Source organism: Tamandua tetradactyla, chromosome 17 (genome assembly GCF_023851605.1).
Source record: "Tamandua tetradactyla isolate mTamTet1 chromosome 17, mTamTet1.pri, whole genome shotgun sequence".
In the NCBI taxonomy this organism is placed as follows: Eukaryota; Metazoa; Chordata; class Mammalia; order Pilosa; family Myrmecophagidae; genus Tamandua; species Tamandua tetradactyla.
The window spans coordinates 8,929,340-8,946,674 of NC_135343.1; the positions used below are offsets into that span (position 1 = coordinate 8,929,340).

At 48.8% G+C, this 17,335-nt stretch overlaps 1 long non-coding RNA gene across 2 annotated transcripts in view; it reads right to left on the reverse strand.

The window, feature by feature from the left end:
• Positions 1-2,037: 2,037 nt before the first annotated feature.
• LOC143660701 (uncharacterized) overlaps positions 2,038-17,335 on the reverse strand; it is a 127,281-nt gene continuing 111,983 nt past the window's right edge. The window contains exons 5-9 of one of the 2 annotated variants that reach the window (XR_013164189.1): positions 14,980-15,137; positions 14,646-14,829; positions 12,331-12,485; positions 4,262-4,421; positions 2,038-2,188 (exon numbers count right to left, since the gene is read on the reverse strand). This is a non-coding gene — a long non-coding RNA (uncharacterized LOC143660701). Of the gene's footprint in view, positions 2,189-2,772; positions 2,936-4,261; positions 4,422-12,330; positions 12,486-14,645; positions 14,830-14,979; positions 15,138-17,335 lie in introns of those variants that run through there. The other variant, XR_013164188.1, reaches the window with a different exon arrangement.

Genomic DNA, 17,335 nt, shown 5'->3' on the forward strand with positions numbered 1-17,335 from the left:
CTAACCGCCTGGAGCCCGGGAGCTCGCCTCTGGGCCAGGGGCTGTCCTGGCCGAGTCCCTGCTACACCCCTTCCGGGTAGGTGCCCACAGGACAGGGGAAGGTGGCAAAACAAGAGCAGAAGCAAGGGGAAGCTGGCGGGCGGCCTGGCAGAATAAGGCTGCTTTGCTCCCTTCCTGGCCCGGAGTTCCAGCTGCCCTTGATTATTCGGTGTGCCATGGACCAAACGGACCTCCACGCGGTGGTGGCGAGAACTGCACCCTAGGGAAACCTAGCCTGGCGCCTCGTTCCCACCAAGTGTCCAGCTCGTGTCCCCACCGTCCAATAGAGGAAAGCCGTTCTTATGCACGCTCTCCCTGGGAAATCTCCCACTTCTAGGAAGCTAGTTTCTCTGGCAACGGGGAAGGGGGTCCCTGCTGCCCCCCATCTTCCTCAGCTCATCAAAGCCCACCTTGTTCCTAGACCCTCCCCCTCGGCTCCAACCCTTTACTTTCAGGTTCTTGCCCAGAAGTTTCCTGGAACCCTGAATCGCCAGGACCAAATTTTTATAGCAAGAAAAACCATCCAAACCTGCAACTTTTAAGTAGCAAATAAATAAAGTGATCCAGGCTCCAAATAACCCTAGCAGGGCCCCTGCTCCCCACCATAGCCCTGTGAATCTCACAATAAGTAATTGTTTTAGAATGTTTTAACGAGTCTCCAAACATCCTACGTAATATCAGCCTGCATTTCAGTCCTCTTGACAGGCTCTAGTAAATAACGTGAGTTGACAGGAATAAAACAGCTTGCTCCGAAGTAATTGAGTGGAATTAGAAAGAACAGACAAGAAAGAGAAATGGACGCTTGGGGCAGAAGGACGTTTTTTGTTAGGAATGCCCTGGGGGATTTCGTGGGATGTGGTCCCGCTGACTAATCACCAGTATAGAAAGTTTACAGTCTCTCCACCATGCCAACATCTTTAATAACTTGAAAAGCATGTGAAGTGGCTGTTAATTTCAAAGACAGCTATATGAAGCTTTTATTGAGTGTGGCGCAGAGCATGCAGTCGGCAGCCCGCGAGATAATGAACCTTTCAAATGGGGCTTTCAAAAACCAGTTGTATTTTTTGCTTGAGCCCAAAGAACACCTTACTTCTGTTATTTTAAGGCAGAAAAACATGCAGGCAGTAGGAGTAGCATCCTACCCAGAGGAGCCATTCTCTGTATTGAGGGCGTCTTCAGTGCTGCTGCAGAGCCGTGAATATTCAGATTGATCGAGCTTCCCTATTGTCCTGAGACGTCCTGTGCGGGTTAGGAGGGCAGAGTGGCAAGGAAGGGGTTAAACGGGGTGGGCACCATCTAGTGGACCCGCGGGCACTGGTGCCTCCGGGGCCTTCTCTCCCTGCCCTGGGCTGGCAAACCTGAGAAGAGGTAGGGGCTGCTCATACCCCAAAGCCTCGGAGAGCGGCGCTGTGGCCAAACCAGGGATCCATCGGGGTCTTGGGCTTAGAAGACCCGAGAGCAGCTTTCTGGGGGGTGCCTTGGGGGGCAAGGAACACAACAGGCACAGACGGCCTTCGGGTCTACAACCCTCTTGGGATGGCCTCTTCTTACCTGCCGATGCTGCACGGCAGGCGTGGAGCAGGCTGGTGGCCGGCCTGGCAGCTCTGACCCAGTAGGGAACCAGCCCTCAGCCCCAGGCAGCGGCCCAGGATTTGACTTTTAACGTTTTCTTCTCTCTGTCTCTCTCTCTCTGTCTCTCAGAGTGTGTCCATAAATGAGACTGATAGAGAGAGATGTGCCCAACCCACTTTGAAAATCTCCTGTCGCTTACTCACCCCATCATCCTTGTGTTTACCACTTATCAAGTGCTGTGTAAAGAGCTGGGGACACATGTGAGCAGGATAAACTGTCCCCACCCACTCCGAACACAGAGCCCAGCCCACCCCCCACCCCCACCCCACCCCCGCCGACCAGGTGGCCATGGCCTGGGACCCTGTGGGTTGCCCAGGCAGGTGCCATCCCTGCAGGGGACCCACCAGTCGCCAGCCTCTGCTCCCCTCCCCTCCACCCCTGGGGGGCTCTGTGGACACAGCAGTGGCTTCGGCCACGGGGCTGCCAGGACTGAGACTCGAATCCTACTGGCCGAGAAGGACACCTCAAGACAAAACACACAAAGCCACCCCAAGCAGGTCTTCTCTCTGAGCCAGTCCTATGAACAAAGGAAACCATGTAAACAAAGAGATTAAAGGAAAATGAATTATTTCCTGCCTCAGCCCTGGCAACAGGCACCGTCTCTTGCTACCTAATTCAGCCTTGCTGTTAGCAACAGGGTTCTGGCCACACACTGATGATTTTTTCCCCCCTTTTTTACAAGACACGTTTCTGCCCTAAATAGGCTATGGGGCATTCAGCAGTTTCCAGAGCTTTATTCTGCAAAATGCATCAAATGTTAGCTCTCCCTGAAGTGTCACTGCTTGAAGTGCAGGAAAACCCCTTCTAGAAGCTTTTGGAGTCTGGTGAGCCCTGGTGCAAAGCTCACAGCCTGTGGGCTCCGGCAGATATGGCGCTGGGGGCTGCAATGCTGGGGGACGGTGATGTGCAGCCCACGTTGTTTTGGATTCTCGCCTATCCAGGATGGAGAAGGAACCCAGAGAGGACCCTTGTTTTGAGAAAAGAGGGAACTGCTCCTTCTAAAGCTGTCAGGAACCAAGGTGGTCTCTCTGGTGGGGAGGGGGTCACGTGCTTTGCCAAAGAAAGGAAGATTTTAATGCACTTTTGAAATTATTACAGTCTTTAATTTTTAGTGATCCCCATGCCCAGCAGTGTTTTGGAAGCACCTGGGGTACATATTTTTAAAGACAGTTGGTTGTTCTCCATTCCTCAGCCTCCACCCTGGAAATTGTCATGGGTGAGCTCCAGGGATCTGACAACCTTGCTAGTGCTTTGTGTGCAGCCTCTAGAAATGAAGGAACAGTGAAGGCGGTCACCAGAGGCTGCCTGTGGGACGGGGACAGTGGAAGGAGCTGGGACTGGGATGGTGTAGAGAAGCTCTTGTCTTTCCTGGGAAAGGTGACCTTGGGCTTTTCCCTATGGCAGTAGAGCGGGAAGTTCCCAAATCAGAGTCCAAAGCACCAGGTTAAGGAGGCTGGTTTGCTGACTCGCCAGCCCAGGCATGTGGGCCAGTACCCTCCCAGCAGCCCCTGGCGGTGTGGCGGGCAGAAGGTGACTGGGAAGTTCCAGGGTGTGACAAATACTGTCCCCAGAGAGCAGCCGCCACGCTGCCCCCAGAGCCCGGGGGTCACACTGAGCCGGGGCAGAGGTGGGCGAATCTGAGGTTAGCCAGAGTCTCCAAAGAGTCACCTCCATCTGTGCTCATGCCACACCTACCACACTGGTCAGTCTGTCCCTTTCCAGGTGTCCTGTGCTTGCTGCCCACAGCCCCTTGAGCTGGTAGTCAGGGCTCGCCCAAGCCCGGGTGCCAATGAGCCGATCCACAGCCACTCCCTTGGGAGTATAGCGCACCTGGGAGAAGGGCTGATGGTGTTCTGACCAGTTTGGAGTTTCTGACACCTAATTTCCTCTAAAAGCATTTGGATTCGATGGATCGTCTCAGCAAGTAAGAACCTGCGTCCTGATGCACGGCTCCACTTGTCAACAGGGAGAGAAGTAGCTCCGGAGTTAGAGTTCAGGGTTTGCCAATTTAAAGTGTAAAACAGTTCAGTGGCCACTCAGAGTATCTCTTCCACCAACAGGGGCCAAGGATGTGTGCAATGGAGAGGTGGCCACTGTGCCCCACTGCCTGGGTGGGTTAGCTGGGGGCCTGGGGTCTGCACCAACCTCTGGCGGGATCAGATATTCGGGGCAGCCTGGGATTATGCTGTGCCAGGCCCCCAATAAGCATTTACTGAGCCCCTGCCACTGGCAGGAACTCTTCCAGACACTTTGTCTTGCAAGTTGACTCTTTAAAAGGACAGGGACATACGGACGGCCTGCAGCCCTGTGACTGACCCTGCCCCAGCCTCATCCACCTCACCATCTCTGGCATTTATCAGACTCTGTGCAGGAAATGTGGTGACAGTGTTTTCTGGAGGATTCAGATGATGCCCTGTTGGGCACATCTTCCCTCCTACCCTTGCCTCTGGAAAGTTCCATCTTTCCAGCAGATGGCCTAGGATTACTAGTCAGGAGGTCATGTCACTATTGGTCTTACATTTTCACGTTGTGAACACAAGTTAATCCTAGAAGTGAGGGTTAGGTATATGAAAGGCCCTTTTCTTCTTACCCTAAGCTACAGTTGCAGGGACCATTTCATCAGAAGGATCGTCTGACCTTCTGGCCTTCATGAACTGATCATCTGAGCTTCATGGACAACCAGTTTGGAGCCCCGAGTGTCACCACTTACGCTCTTTATGTCCTCAGCATGTCCTAGACCGAGCAAGGCTCTGAAAGGAGAAATGCTGAGGTTGCGTCCACTGAGCCAGTAGAGGAAATGCTTCCACCTTCTTCATCCTGTCAAGTGGGCCTCTCCTTCAACCTGCGGCTGCAGCACTGGAAGGTATCCAGGAGTGAGGCGGCCTCCTCCCAAGTTCTCCCAAGTTCTCAGACTGGAGAGCCTGGCTCAGACCACTTGTCACCCTCTCAGTCTGAGCTGGAAGCCCAGACCCTCCCAGGGAAGCAAAGCTGCAATTTTACACTTCATTCGTTCATCCATTCATTCAGCTAATATGTATTGAGCTGAGCGTAGATGCCAGGCACCCCTTCTGGAGCCCACCTGGTGGTCTGACAGACACTGAGGTACTAAGCACGAAGGGGAAGGCACAATCAAGAAGAGACGGGCAGGTGGGTCAGACCCTGGGACATCAGGTGGCAGGTCAAGGGTGAAGGAAAGCATTTAAGTGGTATCCTGGGAACCCACAGGGTGACAACAGGGCCTGGGGTGGAAGCTGAGACCTCAGAGCTCCTGGGGTCTGTGGTCAGAGCAACCCTGAACACTGGTCCTCAGGCTGCTGAACCCTCAAGCCCAGCGCCACCCCGCTGGCCACCTCTTCTGGACTGGAAGGGCCGAACCCAGACTAGGGACAGACATTTTTCCTGGCAGGAGCTCTAAATGCTTAGAACCTTGTTTTCAGTCTCTGAGGTCAGCAGGGAACCTTAGCGTTAGGGTCCTGCCCTATAGGTTTTCTCTCTGTGAGTTGGGTGAGTGTTCTTCCCATAAGTACGTGGGCGAGCCCAGGAGGAGGGGGAGCGGGGCAGCAGAGGAGCCCCGGAGCCCCCTCCTCTGCAAAACGGCACACAGGATTCCTGCGGGTCGACACCCTGCTTTAAGCACACGGTGAGAAAATGCACCCTACCTTGAGCACCATTTCTTCCTGGGCCTGGCAGAGAGCCTCTCATCAAAAATGCGTGTCTATCGCTGGGTTAAAGGAAGACAAAATGAGAGCCTTCGGATTTCCTAAGCCTTGCGGCCTCCCACTTCATTGATTCTCAGGGAGAGGGCTTTTTTTTTTCTTTTTCCCTTTTTTTTTAAATCAATCACAGGGTTGTTTATAAGGCAGATTAAGCATAGCCTAAATCTTTTAAATCATCTAGCACTCAACAGTCTGGTACCGAATTTGTTGAAGTGAAAAGACCCTGACCTGATTATGACATTCAATTGATGAATCACTCTGATCTGAAAAGGATGCAAGAAAAGCAGCAGAAAAATCAGTCTCCAGGAGCTGCCTGGCTTTGATCTTGGGGAAAGCGGATACGAGCGCAGCAGCTATTCCTAGATCTTGAGTGGCCCATTCAAACCGGTGACTGTGATTTCCCCATAGATACAAACAAAATAATGTGGTGCTGAGCTCTAAACAGCTGTCTTTTCAGAGAAAATCCAGTTGGGAAAGGGGAAGATTGTTGCACCAGCCTAGAGACAGATATCTATAAATATTATATTCTCAAAGGCGGGGAGGCGTCAACAGGAACAAATTACTCTCACCTTAAATCAGAGGGTGGGAAGGGGGCAGCTGCAAATCAGCACAAATTAGGACAAATGCACCTTCACTGAGAGCATTTCCTTATGCTGCCTGAGAAATGTGACCCACCAGGCTGCAGGCAGCTACCTCCTCTGAAGCCAGGGCCTCTACTTGCATGGGTGGTTGAGTCAATTTGCTTGGAGATCCAGCCCCTAAACCAATTCTTTCATTAACCCCCTGGGTACTTGTCTTATATTTCTAGGCAGGCAGTTGAAGCTTGGCTGTGGTTTTATTTTATACCTTTTGGCTACTACATGTAAAGGCAGCAACAGTGAAGTATTGAGTGCACCAGCATTTATGGGAGGGCACGCAGGGACTGGGGGTGACAGAATGAGAGCAGCCACAGCTCCCACTTTCCCCCGGACAATCCTGATTTATGCCTGTCGTTCAAGGGTCCCATCTACTTTGCATTTGCCCCTGTCCAAAGTTTCCCAGTTTGCGTGATGAATTATACAGTCACTCGAAGGGAAAACATTTCCCCAGCCCTGAGCATGATTTGAGCAAATTTATGCGCACAGGGGCCTTTTGTTGGGGCTGAAGGACAAGTCTGTGCTTAGGTGAATGGAAGACAGAGGAGAGAGGCCCAGAAAAGATCTGTACCTTTTCTCCCCCCAGGTACCATGAACTGAGCCCTGGAATGGGTGAATGAGAAGCTGAAGGGGTTCCACTAATGAGGGGCTTTGTGAGATTTGTGGGAGAAGGGCGGTCTCCCCATGTCTGCGCTGAACACAGAAGCAGCATCTGACAGAGACCACGGAGGCTTGGGGTCGAGCAGCTGGGAAGCAGGTTCTCTCATGGGCCCGCGCACCTGCCCTTGCCAGAATCAGCAACAGGACATAAACGCTTATTGTTGAGCACACTCAAGGCAGCCCCATAAGACTCCCGGAGATCCCTGAAGGAGCACTGAGCATAGTGCCAGGGTCTTGCAATCATGCAGGCAAGGGCCAAGAGCCATTGAAATGCAGGCGCTCCTTTACCAGGCTTCATCTATGACATGCAATTGGTGAGAGCTGACAACATTTGGCTTGTAAGTAAGATAAACACTTTGGTAAGATGTGGCTCAAGTGCTGTCGTCACTTTCCAGCTAGAGGCCACCCAGCTTCTGGACAGATAGCACTTTGATACAGGCCCTCCCTTTCTAGAACCTTCTCTGGGGGTACATTTCTCCCCTACCAGACTGCAAGCTATCCTAGGACAGGAAATTCATCTTTGTCCCCCTTACAGAACTTAACCACCTTTTGTTTAGAGGGCGCTCAAACAATATTGGTTGAATTAATGAATGAAGGATAATGAAACACAGTGAACCTAATTCTCCAGCTTGGCAAAAGTCAGAGCAACTTTAAGGCTGAAGGTGCCAAGGAAATGGACTAATTCATAAAACATCCCCCTTCATATCCCCTTGTTTTAGTTTGCTAGCTGCCGGGAATGTGATATAACAGAAACAGAACAACTTTTAAAAGGGGGAATTTATTAAGTTGCACATTTACAGTTCTAAGTCCATGAAATTGTCCAAATTAAGCAAGTCTATAGAAATGTCCAATGTAAGGCATTCAGGGAAAGATACCTTGGTTCAAGAAGGCTGATGATGTTCAGAGTTTTTCTCTCAACTGGAAAGGCACATGGAAAGCACAGCGACGTCTGCTAGCTTTCTCTCCAGGCTTCTTGGTTCATGAAGCTCCCCTAGTGGCATATTCCTTCTTCATCTCCAAAGGTCCCTGGCTGTGTGGGCTCTGGCTCGCATGGATCTCATGGCTCTGTTGTTTCTCTTTTAAAGGATTCCAGTAAACTAATCAAGACCCACCTGGAATGAGTGGAGCCGCATCACCATCTAATCAGAAAGTTAATACCCACAATTGTGTCACAGCTCCATGGAGACAATCTAATCAAAAGATTCCAACCTACATTACTGAATAGGGATTAAAACAAATGGTTTCTCCTCCAGGATCGGATTAGGATTAAACCATGGCTTCTCTAGGGTGCATAATCCTTTCAAACCAGCATACCCCTTAAATCCAGGAAATACTGGTGACCTCAGTAGTTGCCAAGGACTGTGGTCTAAACAAGTAAGTCCCCATACCATGATGTTTTCTGCGGTAGACTCACTTTATTATGAAATGAGGTTCTGAGAACGTAGGATGCCTGGGAGAGTGTCCAACTTGAACAGCTTTTGACTTGGGTTGAAGGACGTTTTTGAGGCTTAGGTCAGCAGCCTGCTCCTCGAGACCTCTTGGGCCAGAGACCAATGACGCTGGTCTTTGTCTTTCCATGTGGGGTCTGCATAGCTTCCGGGGGGATTGAACCCTCACTAATGACACGTTCTTGGCTTTTTAATCACATGTTCTCGGCACAGATGGTGTTTATCTTCCCAGGAGGTGACTCACTTCTTGCCAGGATACTTTCTGGTATTAAATATCCTTATCGAGTTTAAATCCACTGGGGGCCTGGGAGAGTTAGATAGTATTAAAAGAATCTCTTTCCAACTTAGATTGGACATGTCTATATACTTGTTTTAATTTGGACAATTTCAAAGCCTGTAAACTAGCAACTTAGTACATTCCCCTTTTTAAAAGCCAAAAAAAAAAAAAAAAAATTTTCTTTCCCCTTTCTGGGAGCTGTGTAGATTTTGCCCTTTCCTTATATGGGATCCACTTGTCTACAGAGCAAGACTTGGTGGGGCTTCCCCACTTGGCTATGTACAACCACATTCATGCAGGGCTGGATCTGCGCTGTTAGCTAAGTTTAAATCTTAACTCTTCTACTTAACTAGTGATGTTACGATGTTAAGGTCTTGAGCTAAATACTTCTTCACTCTTTGGTCTCAGCTTTATTATAAAAATGAGAGCAAGATTCTCATCTCATGGCATTGCTGAGAAAATGAAATGAGGTCATTGCACTAAGAAAGCATGTAACAAATATTTTTGAATGGATAAATGACCAAAACAACAATAGAAATGTTTTTAAAAATCCATTTTTTTTTTTAATTACATGGGCAGGCACAGGGAATCGAACCTGGGTCCTCTGGCATCACAGGCAACCATTCCTGCCTGCTAAGCCACCGTTGCCCACCCTCCATTTTAAATAGTAAGAATTATTTGCTTACCTCTTCCTGTGTGCCAGGAACTAAGTTCTTTTTTTTAATTATTTATTTATTTATTTTATATACATGGGCAGGCACAGGGAACCGAACCCGGGTCCTCTGGCATTCCAGGCAAGCGTTCTTGCCTGCTGAGCCACTGTGGCCTGCCCTGTTCTAAGTTCTTGAAGACATTTCACCTAGTGGTTAGGTGAAGGGGTTGAGATATCAACCCACATCTTGTGGGCATCCAAGACCATGCTCTTGACTTCTGTTTGCACTGCCTCTTCCATCCTTGTAATGAACACCTTTGCCACTGGAGACTTCCTTGGAAAGAATGCCCAGGTTCATTCACTGTTGCTCTATTTAGTCTATGGTCACTACTGTTTAATGACATAATGAATTTCACAGGAAAAATATTCCTATGACATCTATTAACAGGAGCAAAGATTTTGGTTTCCCTACTGAATAAGCAATGCCAACTCATCTACTACCTGTCATTCTGCACAGAGACTACATTAGGCTCATGCCTTAGAAATAATCTCATTAAGAACCAATTGTTGTTCCACTACCATTTTTTCTGGTTGTGGAACTTATTGACTTGACTCCCTGCCTTGAACAAATAGTGGTCCTCCCTCACCAGTCAATGGAAAGGGTGGACAACTTACAAGGTCTCACTTTGGGCTCGGGCACAGGTTTCTTGGGGTTCTCATGGTTTCTGATGACTTTGGACTCATCCTCTGTTGGTGTAAAAGAGCGCAAAGTGTTTACTCAGAACAAAAGATAGAGGTTGTATCTTGTAATAATCAAGATAGGCGCTGTCATTTATTATGAGGTCACTATGTTCCAGAAACCATGAGACGTGCCACATACATCGTTAGAGTCAGGGTAGGCTAGGTTATACTACTGTAGCAGCCAACCCCTAAGTCTTTGTAGCTAATAATAAGTTTATCTCTTGGTTTTGTTACATGTTCGCTGCAAATCATTTGGGGGCTCTGATCAGTATTTCTTCACAGACTGACCTGGAGTGACAGAGCTCTCCACTATCTATTACATTCTTGGCTGCCATGACAAGATGAAAGAACACAGTAGCGTCTTGTCCGGCCTTTTATATGCTTCTGTATAGAAGCAACTCCAATACCTCTGCACATGTTTCACTGGCCAAAGTAAGTCACATGGCTAAACCCAACCCTAAAGGGCCAGGAAGTGCAATCTCACCATGTGCCCAGAAGGAGGAAGATAAGAATTTTTAGTGACCAGCTGCAGTGACCACTGCACTTATACTAGCTCTGCTAAACCTCACAGCAGCTCAGGTTTGTGACCTTCCCCATTCTGCAGATGGGGAAACTAAGAACAGGAGAGGCTAAGCAACTTCCCCAAGGTCATGTAGCTAACGAGTAGAGGGTCAAGGGTTAGAACTCAGGTGTCTGAAACACAGGAGCGATCTTCTAAAGGACCCTAGACCATAAAGGGCACTGGCCTCCTGGCTTCCTTTTTCTCTACCACTCTGAACTCTCCTGCCTCATGGATTCTCTTTCTCTATTTTCTTAGGCCCAAGTCACAGCTGAAATGAACAACTCCCAGATCCCTTTCCAGTGTCTTGGTACCATTTAAGCTTGTATGACCAGCTCGGCCTTTATGGCAGCGTGCAGTCAGGCCAGCTGTAGTGAGACAGCGCAAGATAAGTGGGTCCCTGAGCTGGGTGGTACCTTGTGGAGGTATCTCAAGCTCCCTCATCCCAATGGACTTGCCCATTGTCTACAAACCCCATGACCTGACGTGCAACCCAGAGTGCCTTGACTGTTGAGACCTTGACCAGATATTTCTATTCGTGTTGTCCTATTTCAAAGAGAAAGAAAGAGTACGGACAGATGAGTTTAAAAATGCATAGATAAAAACAACTAAATAATAGGGGGAGGGTGGTGCAATGGTGGCTTGGTGGCAGAGTTCTCTCCTGCCATACTGGAGACCCAGGTACGATTTCCGGTGCCTGCCCATGCCAAAAGAAAAAAAATAACAACAACAACAATAATCATGATAGGGGGAGAAGGGGTAAAATAAATTGGGTAGATTGAAATACTGGTGGCCAAAGAGAGGGAGGGGTAAGGGGTATGGGATGTATGAGTTTTTTCTTTTTATTTCTTTTCCTGGAATGATGCAGATGTTCTAAAAAATGATCATCGTGATGAATACACAATTACGTGTTGATATTGTGAACCATTGATTGTATACCATGTATGGAATGTATGTGTGTGAAGATTTGTCAATAAAAATATTTTAAAAGAAAGAAAGAAAGGAAAAGAGACAGTGGAGCGCAGGCCTGGCAGGCAGGACAGGATACACTTGAACTTGAATGCAGCTGTAAATGGGGATTAGGCCAAAGTGTGGGTTTAGTATCCCCAGAGTCTGAAATTGCACAGAATCCCACAGTTAGAATTCTGGCATACATTATCACAAAGTCTCCCTGAACTTTCTTAACTTTGCCATCTTGAGCTTTTAAAGAAAACACTAATTGCATGCTTTGAAATCCAGAAAAGGAAAGGGGGTGGGGGAATGCGGAGGCCAGCCACTCCTGCCCGTGCTTAAGCCTCTGCTGGCACTGGCTCTGGGGGCAAGGTCGCCTCTGTGCACTCGCAGCCGGGAAGTACCACCCTGGTTTATTTTCAGAGATGGAAACGCAAGCAACAATTATGTCCTGTCACAGCAAATTAAAGCCCAGGCTCACCCATCTCGGGAGCAGGCAGAGCACAATCAGGGGCAGCAAAGGACTGTAATGAAAGGCCAGGCCAGTGCATTTCCTTTAAAGGCGTGAGCCACTCACGAAGCACACAAAATAAACAGAGACATAAAAGTCCATGGAAAAGGCCCGCAAGTGAGAGCGTGAGTCTGCGCCAAGATCAGAGTGTTTTCATTCTGCAGGGGCTCCAGGCGCACAGCAGCAGAAAGGGCTCAGAGGAAAATGAGTTTGGGTCTGTGTTTAGGGTAATGTGGAAGTGATTGTGTGTGACATGCAGGAGGATGGGGATGAGTGCCCCTCCTGGCACACACACACACACACACACACACACACACTCATCCCTGTAGCTCCAAGAGAATACCCACTTCTCCTCGCACCTGTCAGAATGTCCACCCCAGGCCTGAGCCCTGCCTGCCAACCCCTGGACAGGGCAGCCGGGCCCCAGTGGCTGGGGCTTCTGGTCGACATGCCCTCTTCTCTCTGGTATCATCACCAACAGCCTTGCCAGGGGCTTAACCCAAACTCACCTCTTACAGGAAGTCCCCCAGGACAGGTGCTCCTGCTCCAACACCCTCCCCTCCCAGCTTCTTTTTGTAGTTGTTTCTGCTACTTCGTGTAGGTTGAGATTAGTGGTTGGTTAGGTTTGTTGGGAGTTCATCTGGGCCCTTTTATGGTATAAGATCTGCAGGACAGAGAGATATTTATTTTTCTTTATGTTTTTGCTACACGCTTAACTTTTAAAAACTGTTTTCACATTCACCATCTGATTTTGGCTTTGGTATCACCAGGGGGGTTAGGTGGCCAGGGGAAATCATTCCATATGACAGATGGGAACTTGTCGGCGAGGTGGCTTCGGCTTAGGCCATTTTCTCATCTCTCTAAGCCCCATTTCTCTCGTCTGTAAAGTAGGGCTAAGTATTTATTTGAGTGGGTTAATTTAAGGATTAAATGAAATAAAACAGGTAACGTACTTATCTCACAGAGAGTAAGTGCTCATTGGAATTGTCATTATTTCAGTGAAGAAACCTGGACTTGGTGAGGTTAGTAACAAGGGGCTGCAATGTGCAGAGGGAAAAGCAAAGGGTGTGGAGGCAGCCGATTCTAGTTTTATGAGCTGTGTGACTTTGGACAAATCGCTTTGCCTCTCTGTGCCTTGGTTTCCTCATCTCTTAAGTGGGAATAATAACACTTCATATCACGCATGTCATAGGGGATTGGGAGGTTTAATTTAAAAGGACTCTGAAAGCATAGTGTAAATTGTGATATGCCTTAAGAACGCTAATTCAATTAACTTGTCTGAATTCATTTAGTAGATCTAGGTCTGAGACAATGAAGAAAGAAAGGAGTCCTAGAATCTGTGCTACAGAATCGATCACCCATATTGCAAAATATGTTCCGCAGGTGGCCTTGGGGCCCACATTATTACTCTCACTTTACTCAAGGACCAGCAGCTGAGCGTGGGAGCGATTTACCAACATAGTCCCCTTGGCCGCTGGATTAATTTCCCTGACACCTGTGTCCTTTTCAGTTTGCAAGGAAACTGTGGTCTGATTGCCCTGTGGGAAATCTCCTCGCCTTCTCTGCTGTCCACGGGCAAGTTCAGCCTAGAAACCCCTAAGTGCCCTGAGAATTGTTCTCGGCCTTCCCTCCTCCCAGAGGAGTGGTCTACTTTGGACTTCCCACGTTGGCTGTGACGTTCTCCAGAGACTGTCTCAGCCCCCTCAGCCCCCGGCCCCTCTGAGGAGTTCACATTGACCCAGAGAGGTTTGGGGCTGAGGTAACGGGTCCAGCCCACGCTGAGATATCTGGTGTCCGTCCTCCCTGCTGCGCTCCCCTCTTCTCTAAGCGTTATTTGCTCCCGAATGGTGCCAGGCTCTCTGGGAAGGTGAGGAGACGATGGTGAGGGGCATGGACCCTCTGCACACGGCCCAAGCCAAGGGGAGGCCAGGACTCGGGGGCTGGGTCCCGGGCCTGACTGCGGACTCTCAGCCTGATGCTGGGAATAGCCCCAGGTTCCTGAGTCAGACACAATTGTCTGGCCTGTCACTGATCATAAAACTGAGGTGGAAGTTAACGAGACTCTGAGCCTGGATGAAGACTTCGCCATCTGAATTTATCCAGTGAGTTGCCCATGTCTGAGGACGAGGCTTTAGAGCATCCACGTGGAGACTTCGCCACCGTTAGAGGAGGCGGGTGCCACAAGTTCCCTTCATACCTGGTGTGCCGGGCTGCTGTGACAAGCACCACACAGCGCGTGGCATGCTCTTAACAGGGTTTTGTTGGCTCACGTGTTCGGGAGCTACATGTCCAAAATCAGGGAGACAGCAAAGCGATGCTCCTCCCCAGCGTCCGTAGCACTCTGCAGATGCTGGGCTCCCACAGTCCCTAGGCCCCGTGGCCTGCATCTCTGCCTCCCTCCCATCACGTGGCCGCTTCTCTCTCCTTGGTCTGCCCTTCCCGTTTCTGCTGATCTCCTCCTCTCTAGATGCTTCTGCAGCTCCTCTCTTAATAAGGCTCTAGTTCAGCCTGGCCACACCTTAACTAGACATAACATCTTCAAAAGAGTCCTATTTACATGTGAACTCAACCCACAGGAGTGCTAATTAAGGTTAAGAACATGACTTTGTTGGGTTACCTAATTCACTCTGCCACAATACTCAGTTTCAGGGTCTACATGGCAGGTGAACCCTTTCTGAGTGTCTTACCGTTGTCACCATATCAGTTACCTGTGGCTACACAACAATCCATCCCCAAACTTGGTGGTTTAAGAAACCACCACATCTTTGTCCAGGATTCCGTGACCTGGCCAGACTCAGCCGGGCGGTTCTTCTGTCGGTCTCACCTGGGGTGTGAACGCTGCAGGCTGGGGGTGGCGGAAGGTCCCACTATCCTCATGGAGATGGTGGAGTTACTGGGAGGACTGGGGCTTGCTTTCCACATGGTCACTCGTCCGTAAGGAGCCCGGCCTGGGGTCCCTCTCACGGCAACTCGAGCGCAGCAAGAGGGTGAGAGAAAAGTCTCCAAGGCTGCAAGAGACCAAGAAGAAGATGCTGTGTAATGTCACCTCTCCCACATTCCACTGATCAAACCAAGTCCCAGGGAATTCAAGGGGAAGGAGAACAGACTCCCCCTTTTATGGGAAGGCAGGACAGATTCACGTTGCAAGAAGCATGCACCTCGGAATAGGGGAAATTGCTGGGGCCATCCTTATAATCCATCACAGTCGACGTATAAATTATTTCTCTCCGCCTTTGGAGTAGCTGCCGTCAGTAATAAGGGCAGATGGAGGTCCCCAAATCTGCCTTTCTTTGGCCGAATGAGCCTGGACCAATCACTGAAGTGGGGGTAGAGAATGAATATCTATGAGATGCCAATTGTGTTGAAGCACTGTACACACATAAGCCTATTTAATTCTCAAAATAACTATGTCCTTTAAATGTTCTGTATTTGGTCGAAGAAAAGCACATGTTAAACATTCACTTCAAGAATATGTGTTGTTCATATATTGTAAACAGCACTGAATTTTAAACTTGAATGAGGTTAAAAGGGGAAATTTTAGGTTGTATATTTGATGCTAGAATGCAATTAAAAAAACAACATAGGACTGTACAACACAAACAGTGAACCCTAATGTAAATGATGGACTATAGTAATAGTACAATTAAAACAATATTCTTACATCAATTGTAACAAATGTACCACACTAATACATGGTATTAATAATTGGGGTGTATATGGGGCCTCTGTATTTTCTGCATGATTTTTCTGTAAGCCTACAATTTCTCTAATAAAAAAGAAATAACCCTTTAAAAATAAAAATAAAAAAAAATAACTGTGTCTTACTATCTTCATTTAATTAATATAAAGATGATGTTCCAGGACAGTTACTAACTCAAGTTCACTCAGCTATAAGGGATGGAGCTGCAAGCTTCCTCACCTGTAAAATGGGGCTCATGAAATTTACCACCAGCATAATCAGGAGGATGGAATGAAATACTGTACTTGGAACTGCTTGGGTCACCAAAAGCCCTGCACAAGTGTGAGCTGTAGCTATCATTGAACCAGGCCGACTTTTGTAGAGGGGATTTGTCCAGGCAGCCGCCAGAGCCATCGGAGCCAGGCGCCAACTGCGTGTCTCTCAGCTGCTGTTTACTTTGGCTGCAGACCAAACCCTTCTCCTAGTGTCTTTGGCCGTGATGGGCAAGAAAGAAAACCCTCTGGGCCAGGCTGGCAAGCTGGGACATGCCACAGGTGAGGACGCAAGTCTTCCAAGGCATATCTCCACGAGGGAGGGAGGAACCGAAGCAGGGTCCCAGTGGCCTTGCAGTGTCCCAGACGCCTTGGCATGCAGGTATTGGGGCGGAGGAAAGGCGTGCTTTTAAGTCAACCCAAAGTCGCATACACGTCCTTCAATTGCTCTGTGCTTACTTTTCTCCAACTCTTCTTTTCACTAACTCTTATCCCAATTCTTTCCCAATGATCTCTTTCCCATCTTTAAATCCATGTACCCAGTGTTTTCTCTCCCTCCTTGTCTCTGCCGCAGCCCGCATTCTCCCAGGGGCCAGGAGGCAGGGCTGTCTTCTCCTATCTCCTCCTTGTACATCTACCATCGCTCCCAGGCAAAACCTCTTCCTCTTCTGTGATCACGCTATTTCCCTACACCGCGATTCCTCTGGGTTAGCTTGTCGATGTCATCCACCCATCTCCCATCACTTACCACCAACAGTCATTGAGAACCCTGGCATGTCCCTCGCCAAGTTCTCCTTCCCTGCCTGCCATCACCAAGGACAACTCCAATAGCCATCCGGCACCACAGGCTCAGCATAAAGTTCCCTAACTTCTATAACCTCACCGCCTCCACTCACACACCATTACAGCTGGGTACAAGTAGTTAAAGACAAGACATAGGAAAGAGGAGTTAGAGATGCCGGGTAGCTCTAGGTGGAAGAACCAAACCTGTAGGGAAATGTTAAAGGAGGCAGATTTCAGCTGTTAGTCAGGAGGGGCCTCCTGGCAAGCCATCCATGGATTAGAGGGGCCATCTTGCAAGTTGGTTGGCACCAGTCACTGAAAAAGCCTGATACAGGTGACGAAAGAAGCTGCTTTTTGACGAGGATGCCAAGTCTGCAGAGTAGAGGAAGAATAGTCTCTTCAGCAAATGGCACTGGGAAAACTGGACACCCATTTGCAAAATAATGTCATTGTTCTAGTTTGCTAGCTGCCTGAATGCAATATACCAGAAACAGAACAGTTTTTAAAAAGGGGAATTTAATGAGTTGCTAGTTTACAGTTCTAAGGCAGAGATAATGTCCCAATTGAAACAAGTCCAATCAAAGGTATCCAGGGAAAGATACCTTGGTTCAAGAAGGCCAATGAAGTTCAGGGTCTCTCTCTCATCCGAGAGGGCACATAGTGAACGCAGTCACGGTTTCTCTCTCATCTGGAAGGGCATATGCCAAGCACAGCATCATCTGCTAGCTTTCTCTCCTGGCTTCCTATTTCATGAGGCTCCCCGGGAGGCATCTTCCTTCT